Source organism: Urocitellus parryii, unplaced genomic scaffold, assembly GCF_045843805.1.
Source record: "Urocitellus parryii isolate mUroPar1 unplaced genomic scaffold, mUroPar1.hap1 Scaffold_205, whole genome shotgun sequence".
Classification (NCBI taxonomy): Eukaryota; Metazoa; Chordata; class Mammalia; order Rodentia; family Sciuridae; genus Urocitellus; species Urocitellus parryii.
In genome coordinates this window covers 232,755-249,858 of record NW_027552342.1, presented here as the reverse complement: position 1 = coordinate 249,858, position 17,104 = coordinate 232,755, and the positions used below count along the sequence as shown (strand labels likewise).

At 47.1% G+C, this 17,104-nt stretch overlaps 1 long non-coding RNA gene across 1 annotated transcript in view; it reads right to left on the bottom strand.

Moving 5' to 3' along the window:
* Positions 1-398: 398 nt before the first annotated feature.
* LOC144251773 (uncharacterized) overlaps positions 399-17,104 on the bottom strand; it is a 55,974-nt gene continuing 39,268 nt past the window's right edge. The window contains exons 2-3 of the long non-coding RNA XR_013342745.1: positions 2,898-3,002; positions 399-629 (exon numbers count right to left, since the gene is read on the bottom strand). This is a non-coding gene — a long non-coding RNA (uncharacterized LOC144251773). The remainder of the gene's footprint in view (positions 630-2,897; positions 3,003-17,104) is intronic.

The window sequence follows — 17,104 nt, the reverse complement described above, 5'->3', positions numbered from 1 at the left end:
GCCTCCTCCACACGGAGCAGCACAGCGCTGCACGGGAGTCTGACCTCCCCCACTTGCTCTTCCCTCTGAGGGTCTTCCGACCCGGTCCAGAGAGGCAGCTGCCATTCAGACGTCTGTGAGGCACTCCACCGACAGTCATATTAGCTATTCCCTGGTGGAAACCACATCTCAGGCCACATCTAAGTGTGTCTTCTCGCGCAGTAAGCAGCCCCGGAGGGGAGCTGTGGGGCCACGTGCTCTGCACCACATACTTTCTCCAGCTGTGGTCGCCTTATAACAAAAGGGAGGGAAACTGAAGAGGAAGTGTCCATGCAATCTGGCCGGTGTGGTCGGCTGCCTGGGCACCAGGCAGGCTAAGGTCCAGGATGAGGGTCTGTGGGGACTGGCACCTGGTGAATGCTGAGAGAAGCAAGGAACCCAGAGCACATGAGTCACCCTCTTTGGACCAGAGACTTCTCCCAGGACGCAGCTCAGCCTGGGTCCCGGCTGTCCTGTGGTGCCACCACCTCATCCTCCTGTGCCCTGGGCCTTCCAGCTGCTCCTACCGCCTGCTTCCAACCAAGGCACCATAGCCTCGTGCAGCCTGGGCCCCACCCTCTGGCCACTGTCCTCTTTTCTTCAAATAGCCTCTGTGGAAAAGGAGAACACAGGTAGGAGAGCCACAACATTGCTGGGACCTGGATGTCCCTGGAGGGAGGGCATACCTGTCCCCACGTGGAAGTCATGTGACAAGGTACCAACCACATAGCATGGGGTGGGGGCAGGTGGGCTTGATGGCACCTTGTGCAAGGCCAGAGCCCCACGTCTAGGTACACCTGGACAGCCAGTTTGCAACTTGAGAGACCCAGCTGAGTAGAGATGTGGAAGTCCTCTAGGACAGTGCTGATGTCTGTCCATCTGCCCTACAGAGGGAAGCAAGCCCTAGGTCCTGGGTAGCCAAGCCTGCAGCGTGGAGGTCTTGGTGGAGCAGAGGAAGGGATTCTGGAGGGGAGGCTGCTGTGCCCAGGTGTGTGTAGCTCGCTGAGCAGGAGCCATGGGGGCACCATGCGCCAGTTCAAAGTGTGCTTGTGCCCTGCTCACCCTGAGTACTGGACTGGGAGACACTGCACTCCCCAGAAGGCAGAGGTCCGATCCCTGCTTGACGAATCCTGGACACAGGCCTTGGATGTGTGTCCTGATACACAGCCTGACCAAAGAGCTAATTCTTTCCTTAAAACAGGGAGACAAGGCAGGACAGAGCAGAGAGCGTGGAAGTCAGACCAGCCACCCGCATCCCAGGCCTGGTAGTGGAGAGCCAAGCCTCGCCCTGCGCTGCCCTGGAGCACAGCTGTAGATTTGGTGCCTGCCAGCCAGTGGCTAGGCGCCCAGCTTTGTGGCCAGCCCAGAACTGACCTCTGTGACTTGGGGAGCTCTGCCTCTGGCTTGTGCCTCTGCATGGCCACCTGCCCCAGCCTTGGGGCTGCTGCTCTGTATACCTCCTTGGTTGCTCCAGTTAATGAATAGTAACCACTGACCAAAGGCTCAGGTCAACGTTCACAGGCCGAGGCTGGACCATCACACTGCTCTCGGGGCCAAGGTGGTGGGACAGTCTCGCCCTGGCAGCCTCACGCTCCACCCTGGGAACGGACTGGGGCCCTCCCTGACTGACAGGGTGTGGAGGATGGTCTGGTTCTGCCTGTGTCTTCTCAGAGACCACTGCTGTCCTGTGGCACAGCTTCTCACGTACGTGGGAGGGTGTAACCAACCACTGGGACAATGTAGCGAGGACACCCCCGGCCCCACACAGAGGAGGGCCTCTGGTCTTTCTTTAGGGTTTCAGGGACGGTAGTTGTGTTGCTCTTTCTCTGACACCTGCCCCAGCCCTGTGGTCTAGTTTAGTTTTCTCTGGGGAGATCGGACACTGAGTCTCCATATAAAACTTTTACAGAGGTCAAGGTTGAGTTTTCTCAACCATCTTGAGTTTTCTCACTCATCTTCCCTTTATCTTGAACTTTTAATGTAAGAATTCTTACAAAACACTAAGATGTGAGTCCAGAAGGTTCCCTGGCACATCCCTCCAACACCCTGTAGGCCCTGTGGCCCGAGGACAGGCAGCTGTGACTCCACATTAAAGATGGGCAAGGACAGAGAGCTCTGGAAGGCAGGTCTCCCTGTGAACCTAGATTCTGCAGCTGACGACCCAGAAACACACTGGCTATGGGAGGAGTGAGGTTCTACTTGCTTATAATTTGTCTCAATAGCAAGGTCCAGAGAGAAGGGGCTCATTTTGATGTTCTCTGCAGGAGAGAAGGGCAGGGACAGAACTGAGAGAACCAGGAGAGGCCCCACACAAACAGGGGCTGGGAAGAGGACTCGGATGGGGCTGTGGAAATCACAGGCAGGAGGAGGAGCAGCCAGTGGTGGGCCACAGTAACCTCACCTGGTGTCACCAGGGTCAGAGGGCTGTGCTCACAGGTGGCCATTCCAAGATGCACAGAGGGCTCTGGAAACTCAGGCCTGGAAAGGCTGACCTGGTGGTCCTCCCAAACTGCTGGATGGTGCAAAGCCACGCCCAGAGCTGCTTTGGTGGCTGCCGATCTCACCAGCCTGGGCAGCCCACCACACTGGTCCTCAAGAACATGTGACATTTGCTGCTCAGGGCCAGTTAACCACAGTGTGTTTCCAAGCCACATTCAGCTTCACACCAGGACAGGTGTGACCAGAGCTCAGGGCCATACCCAAGACTCAAAGGCACTCAGAACCCTGGGCCTGTAAGCCTCATGGCTATCAGGAGAGGCCACCTACTAATGAACTGGGGACTCTGATGTGAATGGGTGGCTGGTAGGGAGCTGGTCCAGAGGCCTTGGAACAGTGACCCCTGCAGCTCTGGACTTCCTCCCCAAAGAGCCCAGACCCACCTCGTGTGGTGGGCAGCATGTCTGAGAGCCCCTGCCATGCAGTCACCATCTCTGGGTTCTTCTCCAAGTCAGCAAAGTTCTTCCACACCCTGATGGCGCCATCATCTGAGAAGGAGAGAGGGGGACATGATCCTCTGCCCTGTGCTGGCCTCGCCTGCACCCCACATGGGGGTCAGATCCCTGTCCTGGACATCATGCTCCACCATGCCCAACAGTGGGCCCTGCACAGGGCAGCCAGGCGCTCTGGACACCTGTCCCCATGCTCTCGCAGTGTGGGACTCCGTGCTCACTTCCTGTCGGGCAACTGGGGAAGCTGGCAGCAGGGCAATGGGACCTGTGGTCTCTGGGCATCTGGAAGCCACAGAGCTTCTCTGGAGCCGGCTTGGGATCCCTGCAGGGGAGCTCTGTGGCCTCCAGCTTGTCCCCGGGGTGGGAAGGAGGACTTGGTGGAAGCTGGGAGACGGGTCGGGCCTCACCTTCTCTGTTCTTCCCCTTGAGTACTTCAGTTGCTCATCTTGTTCAGACCCATTCTCTCCAAAACCTTTAGGCCTGCACCTTGTCCCCACCTGCCTCGGTGCTCTGCGCACACACCAGCCTGAAGTTGGAAGGGAGGGTGGCCCAAGGGGCTCTCACACAGACACAGAAGGCCCTCTGCCTTGCAGGTGCCCTCAGCATCCTCCAGCAGACAGGCAGGGGGTCAGCTGTGTGTGGTGAGCCTCCCTCCCCAGGACCCACTCTTTGGCCTCAGTACTGAAGGTTGGCCTCCTCCACCTGTGTGCCTGGCTCTCAAGGCCACCTTGCAGTGAGTGCCCTGCTCTGTGACTCCCCACAGGGGTCCACTCTTAAGGAGCCCTCCAGCCTTCTTGCCTTTGGTGATAAGAGATGCTCATGTCTGAATTGTGCAGCCCCTCGGCTGGGCCTTGCTGGGCCCTGCCCACGGTGCCGACGCCTACAGGGAAGGACTGGCTTTGGACATGGGCTTCCTTCTACCAGGCTGAGATGGCTCTTCTTGGAGGAGCAGCTGCTAAGGGACATTTCCTCATGGTCAGGTCAGTCACAGGGAACCCACAAACACTTCAAAAGAGATGTCACTGACAAGCAGCAGCCTCGGGAGCTCAGATGCTCAGGTCCGGGACCAGGACAAGACAGGGCGGAGCAGCCCAGGGCGGGTGAGCCTAGATGCCTGTCTCCTCCCTCCGCTACTGACACCTTCCTACCCACACAGCTTGACCTTGGCTTCTCGTTAGCAAGAAGGCATCACGGAGTCAAATTTTTCTTTTCTTTTTTTTTTTTTAGTTGTAGATGGACACAATACTTTCATTTTACTTATTTATGTATTTGTGTTGTGCTGGGGATCAAACCCAGTGCCTCAGACGTGCTAGGTAAGCATTCTACCACTGAGCTCTAACGCTAGCCCCCATGGAGTCAAATTTAAAGTGCCAAATGAAATGACAGCCAGGGGACTGGGGTTGTGGCTCAGCAGTGGAGTGTTTGCCTAGCACGTGTGAGGCCCTGGGTTGATCCCCAGCAGCACATAACAATAATAAATAAAATAAAGGCATGTGTCCAACTATACCTATAAAATAAATATTAAAAAAAAAAAAAAAAAAGAAATGGCACCAGCCTAGGGTGACTAGCTTGGAGAACTACTGCTCTACAGTAAGAGTAGGATGATGATGTTTCAGGCCAAAATAAAAACCAAGAAAATCTCCAGTGTGAGATCCACGGCCACCGCTACCTGATGGGCACCCTTCCAGAGAAGCCTAACTTGCAAAGGAAGGGGGCATGCAGCCCTGGGCCATCATAGCCAGGCAGTGAGCTGCCGCCCACTGCGTCTCCCAGGAAGGCCAGGGGGCAGAGGCTGGTGGTGGGATGTATAGGTTTCTGCATGAACTTCTTAGGTTCCTCTGTGGGTTGCTGGGGTGTGCTCCTAACTTTATGAGAAGCAGCCAAATGTCCCCCAAGTGCCTACACACCCGTGTTAGCCAAGAAGGGGCACGCCAGTGGCTTCCCATCCCTGGCTAGTCCAATCTTGCCTTGAGTGCAGGTCGGTTCTGCGGTGGTCCTCCGTGTGATCATCTGCCACTTGTGTGTCTCACCTGGGAAAGGACCATGCAAGTCTTTCGCCACCATTCTTTAACTGGGCTGCATTTTCCCAGTTGTGGGATTCTGAGAGTTCTTATGCATACCACATGCAAGTCTGTGTCAGACGTATGCTTGGCAGTTTTCAGTCATTGCCTGTCTTTCCTTTTCTCAATGGTATGTTTCAAAGCTAGTGTTTGATTTTGATGCAGTTCAATGTGCCACTAGATCGTGTGGCTTATGCCTCCTGTATCTTAATGCAAAGTCAGGAAGGTTCTCTTGTTCCTTCTAGAGGTTCTAAGGTCAGGAGTCTTGCAGTTGGGGTGTTCACTTTGTGTAGCTGGTGTGCAGGGGTGAAGTGTTGAGCGAAGCCCTTTCTTGGGACATAGCACTGCTTGCTGAAAACTTCATTGAACGGCACTGTTTTCACACATTCCTTGAGATTCAACTGAACATGTCTGTGCAGATCTACTTCTGGGCACCCAGCAACAAAATGGGACAAGTAACTTCCACTCACAATTTAGACGGCTATCCAGAGAATCATGCTGAGTGGGAACAGAGCCAGTCCCATATGTATGATATGATTCCATTTATAAGACACTCTTGATATGACAAAGCTATAGCAACGAGGACTTCTAGTGATTTGGGGGGCTGGGAGCGGCATCTATCAGAGGGCAAGGAGGGATCTGTGTTGGTAGAACATTCTGCATGGATGCCAAAATCTGAGCTGTGATGCTACAGCAGAGTTTTTCAAGATATCAGCACTAGAGGAAACGGGGTAAAGGTATATGGGGTCTCCATCATTTTGCATACTGTAAAATCTGCAATCATCTTAAACAGTTCATTTAAAACAGAAGAGTACTCAGTCTTTCCTAACTGAAAACCTACCCTTAAATCCTTAGCTCCAGGTATCTGAGAGCCTGGATGAAATACGGACCACAACACATGGATTAACTATTACTTACAATGTTGTACTCAAGTTCATTTTTTTAAAAGTCCACTAAATTCATGTTTCTCTTTGCCCCACCCTAGGAATGGGCCCATCTGCCTTCAGAAGCTGACTGAAGCCCAGCTGGACCTAGGGATAATTGACACCTAAGGAGCTCTCGATGACGTCACCCACCACCTGCATTCACCTAGTCGTGCAGATGTTCCTGTTTGCAATGGACCATGCGCTACACAGATGGCCATGAGGAATGCAGCCAACACCACAGGAGTTTACCTTCCAGAATAACAGGGAACAGTGTCATTAGCTACTCTGCTCCAGAGACAAATTTCTCCTTCTTTGTCTCTTCCATCTAAAGACTAGCCTATTATTTTGCTTAATAATATTATCCAAATTTATGAAGACTAAGAAAACTACTTTAACCACTTTTGCAATACAAATACATTTTATAGGTACTTCAAGGATGTTCTCACAAAAGCAACTCTACCAGCATTTAGTATGTATACAGCAAAGCTCAGGAAAGTTCAGTTTCTACCCATATTTACCATACAATTCTAAAGAAGTAAGTCTTTTCATCTCCCCACTTACCTTCCACTCACCCTTGGTGACTACACCTACATCACGTGTCACAGGTCAGTTGGAAACTTCAAGCAGTGATATATGTGTCAGTATTTGCTCTTTTGTCTTTTACCCTTTAGTTTTCCCATTCTCTGTATTTTAGAAAGAGATGTCAATCCAAAAGAAAAAGGTAACTGGGTGCCTGCCCAGAGAGGACCTAACACAGCACACCTAAACTGTCCCCAGGAAAAGACTGCATGCAGAGTGGACCCTCGGCTGGGGGCTGGGTGCTGGCAGCCTGGACTTCTGGGAGCTCCGACCACCTGGTGATAAGAGTGGCTCACTGGGCCTCAACCATCTGTACAAATAATATGATCATGCCTTCTGGGAGCCTAGTGTTTTGGTATCTGCCAGATAGAGAGTGCCCCCAAGACCAACACCCAACAGAAACACTGGGGACTAATTCTCTAAAGAACCACTTGGTTGGCAACACGTCATATATGCTGCCCTAACTTGTTCCAGAGGAATTAAGCCTGTCTGGTGGAACTCCCTAGGAGAGGGCACTTGGAACTTTGTGCCTGGCATCCTACAGACCTCAGCCCACACCCCTGTTCCCTTGACTTGTTTGCTTCCGTGTTCTTTCACTGCAGTACACCTCAGCCATGAGTACCCATGGTGAGTCTAGCGCAGCCTCTGCTGAATCATCAAAGCAGGGGGAGCCTGAGGGATTCAACACAGCTCCACATCTGCACAGCCAGATGGTAACCAACTTTCTCCCTTTTTAACCCAGGGGATGCACCAGCCACCACCAATTACAGGCTGCCTGACAGACAGCACTGGGTCAAAAACATACCTTTCCACCAGTCCCAACACTCAGTGCCTGTTAGTACTTGATTACAGGCTGAGCCTTCCACTAGAGCTGATGCTCTCAGGCTAACAACTATCTATGCCGAATGCTCCTCGCCCTGAGCTCTAGCTCTTTTGCCATCCCTTATAGATTCTAAGAAAAATTAGATTTTAAATTATTTTCAATTTTACTCAAGAAAGTTCATAGGTCATATTGTGTAAATAAAAGTGAAATTATTCTTGTTGAATGAAGTATTTTCATCACAAAAACAGCGTGATGAGGGAGGCAGACCACAAATCCAACCTCCACAGTGGTTCCTACTTTTCACTGCACATCAGGGAAACCCATACAAGTGGGGAAAGGAGCAGGTGCAAAGCATAAGCCTGGCAGAGTCGCTGGATGGACAACCCAAGAAACAACCACAACATTTTCAAGTTAAAAAAAAAAAAAAGTAAACTTCCCTTTGCTTTGGTAAACCTGTGACATGGGCCAGATCTCTGTTGTACTCCATAACTCTCAGGCCAACCTCTGAGTTCATGTAAATTACATAACAGAATCAGCACCATTAGGATTAAAATAGCATGGGGCTTTCCTCCAAAATGCTTCCTCACTCAGCCAGAGATCCCAAATACAGACACCATAACACCATCCTAAAGGATAAAATAATAAAAGGAAACAGTTACACAACTTTAGAAATTTTAAAATGTCAGATGGACATCCTTCTCATCACAACAGAGAATTGCTCAAATGGCCCTAGCATCAGCCATGACCTCATGCATACATAACGTGCTCACCCACGCCCACAATCCTGGATAAATAGCTACTAAGACATCTGAAACAACAAGAAGTTGGAGCTCTATGATGCCTGCCTGAAGAACCAGGGGAAATGGAGCCTCAGGGCACCTGCCAACTTCTGAGGCACCTCTGAAGAGCAGAGAAGGAAAACTCAAGAACAGAATACTATAATAGATTTAACTAAGAAAACAAGCAGACTTTTCTTAAGTTTTTAACATTCAAAGATGCTGATAGGTCAATCCCCTACTTATTGATTCCAATTTCAATAGGAAATTTTGAGCATGAGAACACAGCAGGAATAAACTGGTTTCCTTAAAATAAAATGGAAATACTAATGAGAAAAAATGCGAACACCATACCTGCCCCAGATGACCTGCTCCCAGCACACTCCAGTGTGCATGTCTGCCCAACATTTCCACCTAAGTAGTACTTGCAGGAAACTAACCACCCTAGTTCCACCTGGTAAGATGAAAACTATAGCAATGGAAAAGCTAACAAGACTCAACTTGCATGGGTCCAAAAGGTAGGGATAAATTCCATCACATTTTACAAAGTCCCCAGCAAGATCTCCCCAAAACCCTGTACCCTGAACACAGGGCAGCTGTCTGATGGTGAAGGCATGAAGGCAAAGCAGACCCATGCAGTATTGATTATGTTAAGCTAAACCAGCTCATCAGGACATGTAACTGCAGGAAGGACCCTGGGTATGCCTTTCCCTCCATGCAGCAAGCCATGAAGACCCTTTCAGAAGCAATGTCCCTCCCATACCAACACTGGAAAAGAGATCACCAGAGACTAGCCACTGGGCTGTAGCAAATCTAAATTAAACTCTGAAGCAATGCTCATTTCCACAAGCTTCTACCTCCCTCATACAGTGACATTCCCAGAGTTTACCACCCCAGTCTAGGTAGCCATCTGCCTACCAGTCAATCCTTCACACATTTACTGTTCTGGGTGTAAAAGTATATAAGCATCATGCTTTGGTCATTTCTTCCAACTTCAATCCTGTGAAGATCCCCAGGTACATATAAAATAAATAAAATTTCTATGCTTTTCTCTTGTTAATCACCTCTTGTATTAATCTGGTTCCTATATTCAGCCAAAGAGCCCACATAAAAACCAAGGGGAATAGAGGGGATCCTTCTTTGCCCTACAATGGCCAGAACTCATGTATGACAAATCAAAAGAGCTTGGCAACACTGGTGAGAAGGGTAAAACCAAACCAAACCCAACACCTCTTAGCAACAAAGGGTGTACTCACACTTCGGAATACCCCTGCCCAGCTGCTGCTGCCCAACGCACCACCCACCACCTCAGAAGCAGCAGTCTGTGCTCTCAGTGGGGAGCCCTGGGGTTATACTAAAAGATTGGGCTTCTATTTCTTGTGCTTTGACTTTTCTTCTACCTAATAAAACAAGATGTTTTAAAATAAAACTTGGGGACTGATATAAAGGTCAATTTCCACAAGATCAAAAAACCAATATACATCCCCTCTACTACATTGCAGTAGGCACCCCCCCAAAATCAACCCACTCAATAAACACAAAAATGTTCATAAATTCCAACACCCTTCCCCTGATCTGAATAACTTTTTCACTACCACCACTTCAAAGGCAAAAAGGGCATATACACAAGGAAGAACAAGGGATCATTCATTACCTGGAATACTTTTGCCTATTTCAGTAAAACAGTGTTGGCAGAGAAAGTTGACATGCTCTTGATGGAGATTTCCCGAGATTACACAATGGAACCCTGTCTCCAGGCAACTCTGGGATTCCTCTCCCTCCAGATCAATTCAGTGGTCAATCCACCCAACAATCAGCCCAGGAGCAAAGCACGGTTGAGTGGGGAAGGGTGCCCATGATGCAGGCGCTGTTTTCTCCCCACCCCAACTCTCCCCATCTCTGGCTCTCAGTCACACACAACAGTGCAGGCATTTCCTGAAGGTTCTTATAACCTTTTATCTCTAACTTCTGAAATACACATAAGCCAAAATTTAAAAGGGAGGGACGGGAATAGGAAAGAAAGTAGAATGAATCGGACATAAATTTCCTATGTTCACACGCCACATCATGTTCAACCACAAGAATGGGAAGTCATACTCCATGTCTGCATGATATGTCAAATATACTCTACTGCCATGTATATAGAAAGAACAAATAATAATGATAATGATGATTTTAAAAACTGCTATTAGGTAACAAAAAAATAAAAATAAAAAGGGAGAGTTGTCATGAGGACAGACGTTGCAGGGTTTTATCTGAAAGCACTAAGAGGAAAAAGTCCTACTCGCCAACCAACAATTACGACAGAACCAGAGTGCAACCACTGTTTATTAGCGTTTGCCACACTTGAGAAATAAAGGAAAAGAAGAGCCACTGGGTGATGGATATTTTTAATTAAAACACTCACTTTTCAGCACCGGCTGCTTCCCTGTGTGGTGCTTAGGGCTTTGCTCTTCTGCAGGCCCCACAGTCCTCCAACAAGCTCTCCTCCCACAGAGGGGCGTGCGAGGTTGATGAAGAGAAGAAATACACTGCGCTGCACTCACTGCTCAGAGAGACCCGGAGGCCAAGGGGGTGGTCGTGTTCACATTCCCTCACAGCCTGCTGCGGAGCACTGACAGAGACATCCGCCTCTGCTGGCAGGAGGGGCTAGTATCAACCTGAAACGCCCGGCCTCACCTCCCGCATCCCAAGAACTACAAGATCACTAAGTATTTTCTTTTCTACAAACCAGCCATTCTCAAACTTTCATTTTCCAGACACTTTTATACTCCTAACAATTATGGAAGATCTGTAAAAGCTTTTGCCAGCTATAATTATCAGCTTTTATCATTTTGAAAATTAAAATGAGGGTTTTTTCATTTTTATTGATTTATTTTAAATTAACAATAAAAAATTAATCACAGCCAGGCATGCCTATAATCCCAGTATCTGGGAAAGCTAAGATAGGAGATCATAAGTTCAAGGACATCCTCAACAACTTAGTGAGACCCTAAGCAACTTAGCAATACCCTATCTCAAAATAAAAAATAAAAAGGGCTGAGGATGTGCTTTGTAGTTAAGCACCCCTTGGTTCAATCCCCAGTACCCCCCCCCAAAAAAGTTACATGTTAACATAAATGATATTTTTATTTTTAATTTTATAAAATTTTGAGATAGGATCTTGCTAGATTGCCCAGGCTGGCCTCAAACTTGCCATCCACCTGCCTTGGCCTCCAGTATCACTGGGATTGTAGGTGTGCCCACCACACCCAACTTGGCATTTTAATATTTTTTTTTTAAAATGACTATTTTCAGGCTGGGAATATAGCTCAGTTGGTAGAGTGCTTGCCTTGCATGCACTAGGCCCTGGGTTTGATCCCCAGCACCACAGGGGGAGAAAAAAAAAGATTATTTTCCCAAACAAAACATTTTAGTGAGCTGGACACAGTGATGCACACCTGTAATTCTAGCTACGGGAAACTGAGGCAGAAAGTGCATAAATTCAAGGCCAGTCTGGGAACTTCACAAGACCCTGTCTGAAAATAAAGAATAAGGCGGCTAAGGACGTAACTTAGTGCAGAGCACCCATGGGTTCAATCCCCAGAACCAAAAAATAAGAAAAAATGCAATCTGCACAATGTGTTGCTTCAGCTGAAGACAAAGAAAATCCAGCCTTACATACTAAATGCAGTCTTTTCAAATAACTGTCAATACTTTTCTTTTCAGGACTGAGGACCAAACTCAGGGTCCCTTGCACATATAGACAAGCACTCCACCAGTGAGCTAAATCCCTAACCCCAATACTCTGCTACTGTGCCAAACCTCAAGTAGGGGTAGCTTCTTTTTTTTTTAATATATATTTTTCAGTTTTAGGTGGACACAATATCTTTATTTCATTTTTATGTGGTGCTGAGAATCGAACCCAGTGCCTCATGCATACCAGGCAAGCGTGCAACCACTTGAGCCACATCCCCAGCCCCTAGGGGTAGCTTCTTAAAGGTCATCTACAGTACAGAATCTGAAACCATTTCAATAACTTTTTCACACTGTTACATTAAAATCTATTATTCTACCTCATACTTTAAGTGATTCTTTGACCCACACATGGCATGGTGTGTTGGTCGCTTTTCATCACTGTGACTAAAATATCTGACAAGAACAACTCTAAGAAGGACAAGTTTATTTTGGTTCAGTTTCAAAGGTTCAGTCCACAGTCAGCAAGCTGCACTGCTCTGGGCCTACGATGAGGCAGAACATCATGGCAGAAGTGCTGCTGGAGGAGATCAGCTCTGCTCATGGCAGCCAGGATACAGAGAGGAAGCAGGCAAGGGACCTGGGACAAAACATAATCCCTAAGGGCCCACCCAGTGACCTGCTTCCTCCAGCTTAACCTAGTTGCCACCCAGTAATTCAATCAAATTATGAATCCATCAAATGGATTAATCCACTAATGAGGTCACATCTTTCATAATCTCATCATTAAACATTCCTGCATGGCCACATGAGCTTTTCAGGAGGACACCTTATACTCAAACCAGAAGACATGGTTTTTTAGGTTTTGGGTGGATTTCTTTTTGTTTGTTTTTTGTTTTTTAAGTTATAGATGGGGCACAATATCTTATTTTATTTACTTATTTATTTTCTTGTGGCTCTGAGAATCGAACCCAGTGCCTCACACATGCTAGGAAAGCGCTCCACCACTGAGCCACAGCCACAGCCCTCACTTCACCCATTTTTTGAAAACATTATGTCAGTCATTCTTTCAGGAAAAGCAGTGCTCCGTGGGGGAAGAAAACACAAGCCCACTGCAGTACCAAGCACCCAAGGGAAGCCCTTCAGACACCCAGATTCCTCCACGTGTGGCAGAAGTGCTTGAACATATTAAAAACACATGTAACAAAAGCGCAAGATTTAACAAAATAAAACTTGTTATCGCAAGTGCAAGGCTGTAACAGAGCCCCCACCTCCCAAATTTCCTGATCCATTGTTTTTCTGCAACTAAACTTTCCCACGCTGAGAATGGGAACAGAGGAACTGACTCCAAAGACTGGGAGTTGACAGCAAGGCTGAAAAACTGGACCACAGCTTGCTAAATCCACATAACTCCTGGCTTTTGTACCTATGAATTGCAATGTTCCTGCAGGATGGACAGAGGCAGATTAGCTGTCACCCCAGTTTGGTCCAAACTGTGATTAAATTCTTATGTTTGTGCTGTTTTCTTTTTTCTTTTTTTTTTTTTTGAGAGAGAGAGAGAATTTTTTTCAATATTTATTTTTTATTTTTCGGTGGGCACAACATCTTTGTTGGTATGTGGTGCTGAGGATCGAACCTGGGCCACACACATGCCAGGCGAGCATGCCACCGCTTGAGCCACATCCCCAGCCCTTTCTCTCATTTCTGATGCAGTCAGGCAACTGAATCCAGTCGGTGGGGACCCCAGCAGTACCTCTGGCCTGGGGTGCTGGTAACAGGCTAGCAAGAATGCATGGATGGTGCCATTGGAGCCACTGAGACACCAACATCTTTGCCCATCATGCTTTTGCACCCAGCAGAAACACCGACAGGGGAAATGCAAACCCCCCTCACAAACACTGAAAGCGTCCTAAAGAACCCCTGAGGACGGCCAGCAGACCTTGAGCACTGGACTACACTGAGTTTGTATGACCTGAAACCCCTTGAACCGGGCTTTCTATGTTTCTGATAAGCATCTCAGGAATACTCAAAATTAATGTTCCTAGGACCTGTTTGCCTAACTAAACCTCCTGTTCTGTAAGACACTGAATGATCATGGAAGTAAGTGAAAAATTATAAAGCTCCGGTTTACTGTGAACTGCTAAACAACAAAAGACAACAGTCAGTCGACAGGCTGTCCAACAACTGTACTCAACTTATACTAATGTTCATCACCTCTACCACAACAGAACCCCAGATCCACTCTTCCCTCAACCTCAACTCAGGACCACCCCCAGCATCTCACCTGTGAGGTGTTCACAACAGAACAGGCTATGCGTCTGCTTGTGTACCTTGTATAATCCCAGCTACTCGGGAGGCTAAGGCAAGAGGATCCCAAGTTTGAGGCCAGCCATGATCTCAAGACCCTGTCTCAAAATATAAAGGGCTGGGGATGTAGCTATGATAAAGCACCCTTCAGTTCAATCCCAGTAACCAAAAAAAAAAAAAAAATCAAGATCTGGACAACAAGTTCTACAAATCCTGCTAAAAGGCAGAGAATAGGAAAAATAAGAAATCACTCCCAAAATCATAATTCTGGACTAGAATAATGTTGGTATAAATACTGTACCAAAAAGACAAAACTAAACAAAATCAGTGAGTCATTCTCATCAATAACAATGGGCAAAAATCTTAAATAACTTCGTTATACAGAAAGAGCTCAAGACCTGTGTCCCAAAGTGGATACAGCCAGGCTCAACCTGCAGAGCAGCTCTGCACCTGAGAGCATGCTCCTCCACTGCAACAAATCCAAGCAGGGAAGGCTGCTGACCAACCCACCCAGTCAGGAAAGGCTCTTAACCAACCACACACTCCTTATCAAAACAACTCTCACAGCAAGGAAAGGGAACTCCCTTATTCTGATCAAGCCTATCTATAAAAACTCTGCAAAAATTGTCATTTAGTAGTAAAAGGCTAAAACCTTTCCCTATGAGGTAAGAAGAAAGTCAAGGATATCCCCTTCTATTCAACACTAATCCTAGATGGTGTGACATAGTTTTAAAAAGAGAAAATGTAAAGATGGAAGACAGAAACTGGCACCATTTGCAAAAGACGATGGCTGTGTTTTTAGATCCAAACAAATATGAGGATAAATATCCAAATTATAACATTCGGCAAGGCTGCTGCATGCAAATCAGTTCATAAAAACCAACTATGTTCCTGTGTGCACCAGAGCAAATGAGAAAACATTTCTAAGACATCATCAAAATAGCATTTAAAACTTTAAATAACTAGGAATAATTCTAATAAAAGATGTGAAAGACCTCCACACAGAAAATTAGAAAACTTATTATTGAGATCAAGTCTCTGGCTGAATCATCTATGCGGACTCCGTCAGAGCTTCAGCAGGGAAATCAGAGCTGCTGATCCCAAGATGTGTATGCAAGGCAAAGGGAAGAAGCAGAGAGGTCCTCCTGAACACCAGATGCCACAGCTTGCTTTTCAGATCATATGAAGCCACAGAGATTAAGAGTGTGGTGCTGACACAGAAAGACACACCCAGGGCAGCACAGAGTGCCAGAGGCAGGGCCAGTGGCACGCCCAAGCCAATGCCAGAGACCACTGTAGAGGAATAACCTCAGTCCATGGAAATAAAAGGTATCGGACAAATGAATAGTTATATGGAACAAAGTGAAACTGGACTCCTCCTTCACTCCATATGCAAAGCCCAATACCAGTAAGTAGTAGTCGGTGCAACTTGCCATCCACATGGGGCACTGTTGAATGAAAAACGATGATACGAATAATTATGCCAAGAGAGCAGGCATGACACAGAACTTCCAGGCCATACCAGGAGTTATTGCACCCTAGTTACCAGACCTAAGCAAATCGCACCAAACTGTAAAGCTTTAGGACACATTCTGGGACAAATCTTGACCTTAAGGTGAGAAGATTTCAACACAAGCACAAGCCTCAGGGAAGATATGCACACACATGCACTGCAGTAGCAAATCTCACCTGTTCCTATTTACCAAAAGAAAGCCTAAAAAGATGTTTGCTAAAAACATAGTTGGGGGAGGGGGACTGGGGTTGTGGATCAGCAGTAGAGCACTCACCTAGCACGTGCGAGGCGCTGGGTTCAATCCTCAGCACCACATAAAAATAAACAAATAGGGCTGGGGATATATCTCAGTTGGTAGAGTGCTTGCCTTTCATACACAAGACCCTGGGTTCAATCCCCAGCACCACAAAATAAAATAAAATAAGTAAAGATATTATGTCCAACTAAAATATTAAAAAAAAAAACAGTTGTGGGTTCTTTTTGTTGTTTTTGGTTTTGTTTAGTAGTGCTGGGGATGGAACCCAGGGCTTCACACATGCAAGACAAGTGCTCTTCTACTCACTGAGTGTAACCCCAGTTCCCCAAAAAGTACATTTTAAATGTTCTCACCCTGTGATGGATATGCTAATTTGCTAGATTTAATCATTGCACAATGTGTATATATACCAAAACATTATCACATTCACCCCATTAGTAAATAACAATTTCGAAAAAGAAAAAAATTTAAATTTAAGGAAAATTAAAACCAAAATACCATACCCATGAAACGACTGAAATAAAGACCAGTGTGCTGGCAGAGAGCACAACGGCAGGCCTGTGTGCTGCTGGTGGGAGCTCACAACCTTCTGAAAAGTCACTGGCAGTTATCTTCTAAAACTGAGCCCTGTCACCCTGCAATTCTATCCTTAAGCAACCACCCCAAAATTCCACTTGTGAAGCAGAAATCCTATATAAAAATGCCTAAAGCAGCATTATTTACAATATGCAAGGGCAACCCAAATATTCAACAAATGCATATACTGGCAGGTGGTGCACAACAGTGACTGTAAAAGACCCCAGCTGCACCAGACAGATCTTCTGCAGGTGCGGGAGGCACACGGGAACACGTGCAGTTTACAGATATTCAGGTAAGACTGAGAAAGGAAAGCCAGGGGGCAAGGCTGGTAAGTACAGCATTGGGAGGGAAGCTGTGGCCTAGGGCCTGCCTGCAGCCGCCAACACTGCCTTCCAGGGACTCATTTCAACATGTATTTGTGTTATGTATCTTTGTGCCCTTATGGCACATTTAGAAATACTGACAAAGGTTACAAAAACAGAAGAAGTGGTCCACAATAGGCTCATGTTTTCATTCCACAGATGATTTCCGAGGACATTCTCACCCTTGAGATTGTTGAAATCTGGTCTGCAGAACAAGGACAACCAGGGCACACAGAGCAAGTGAGGAAGACCACAGAGACATAAACCCAACCCAGCAGAATC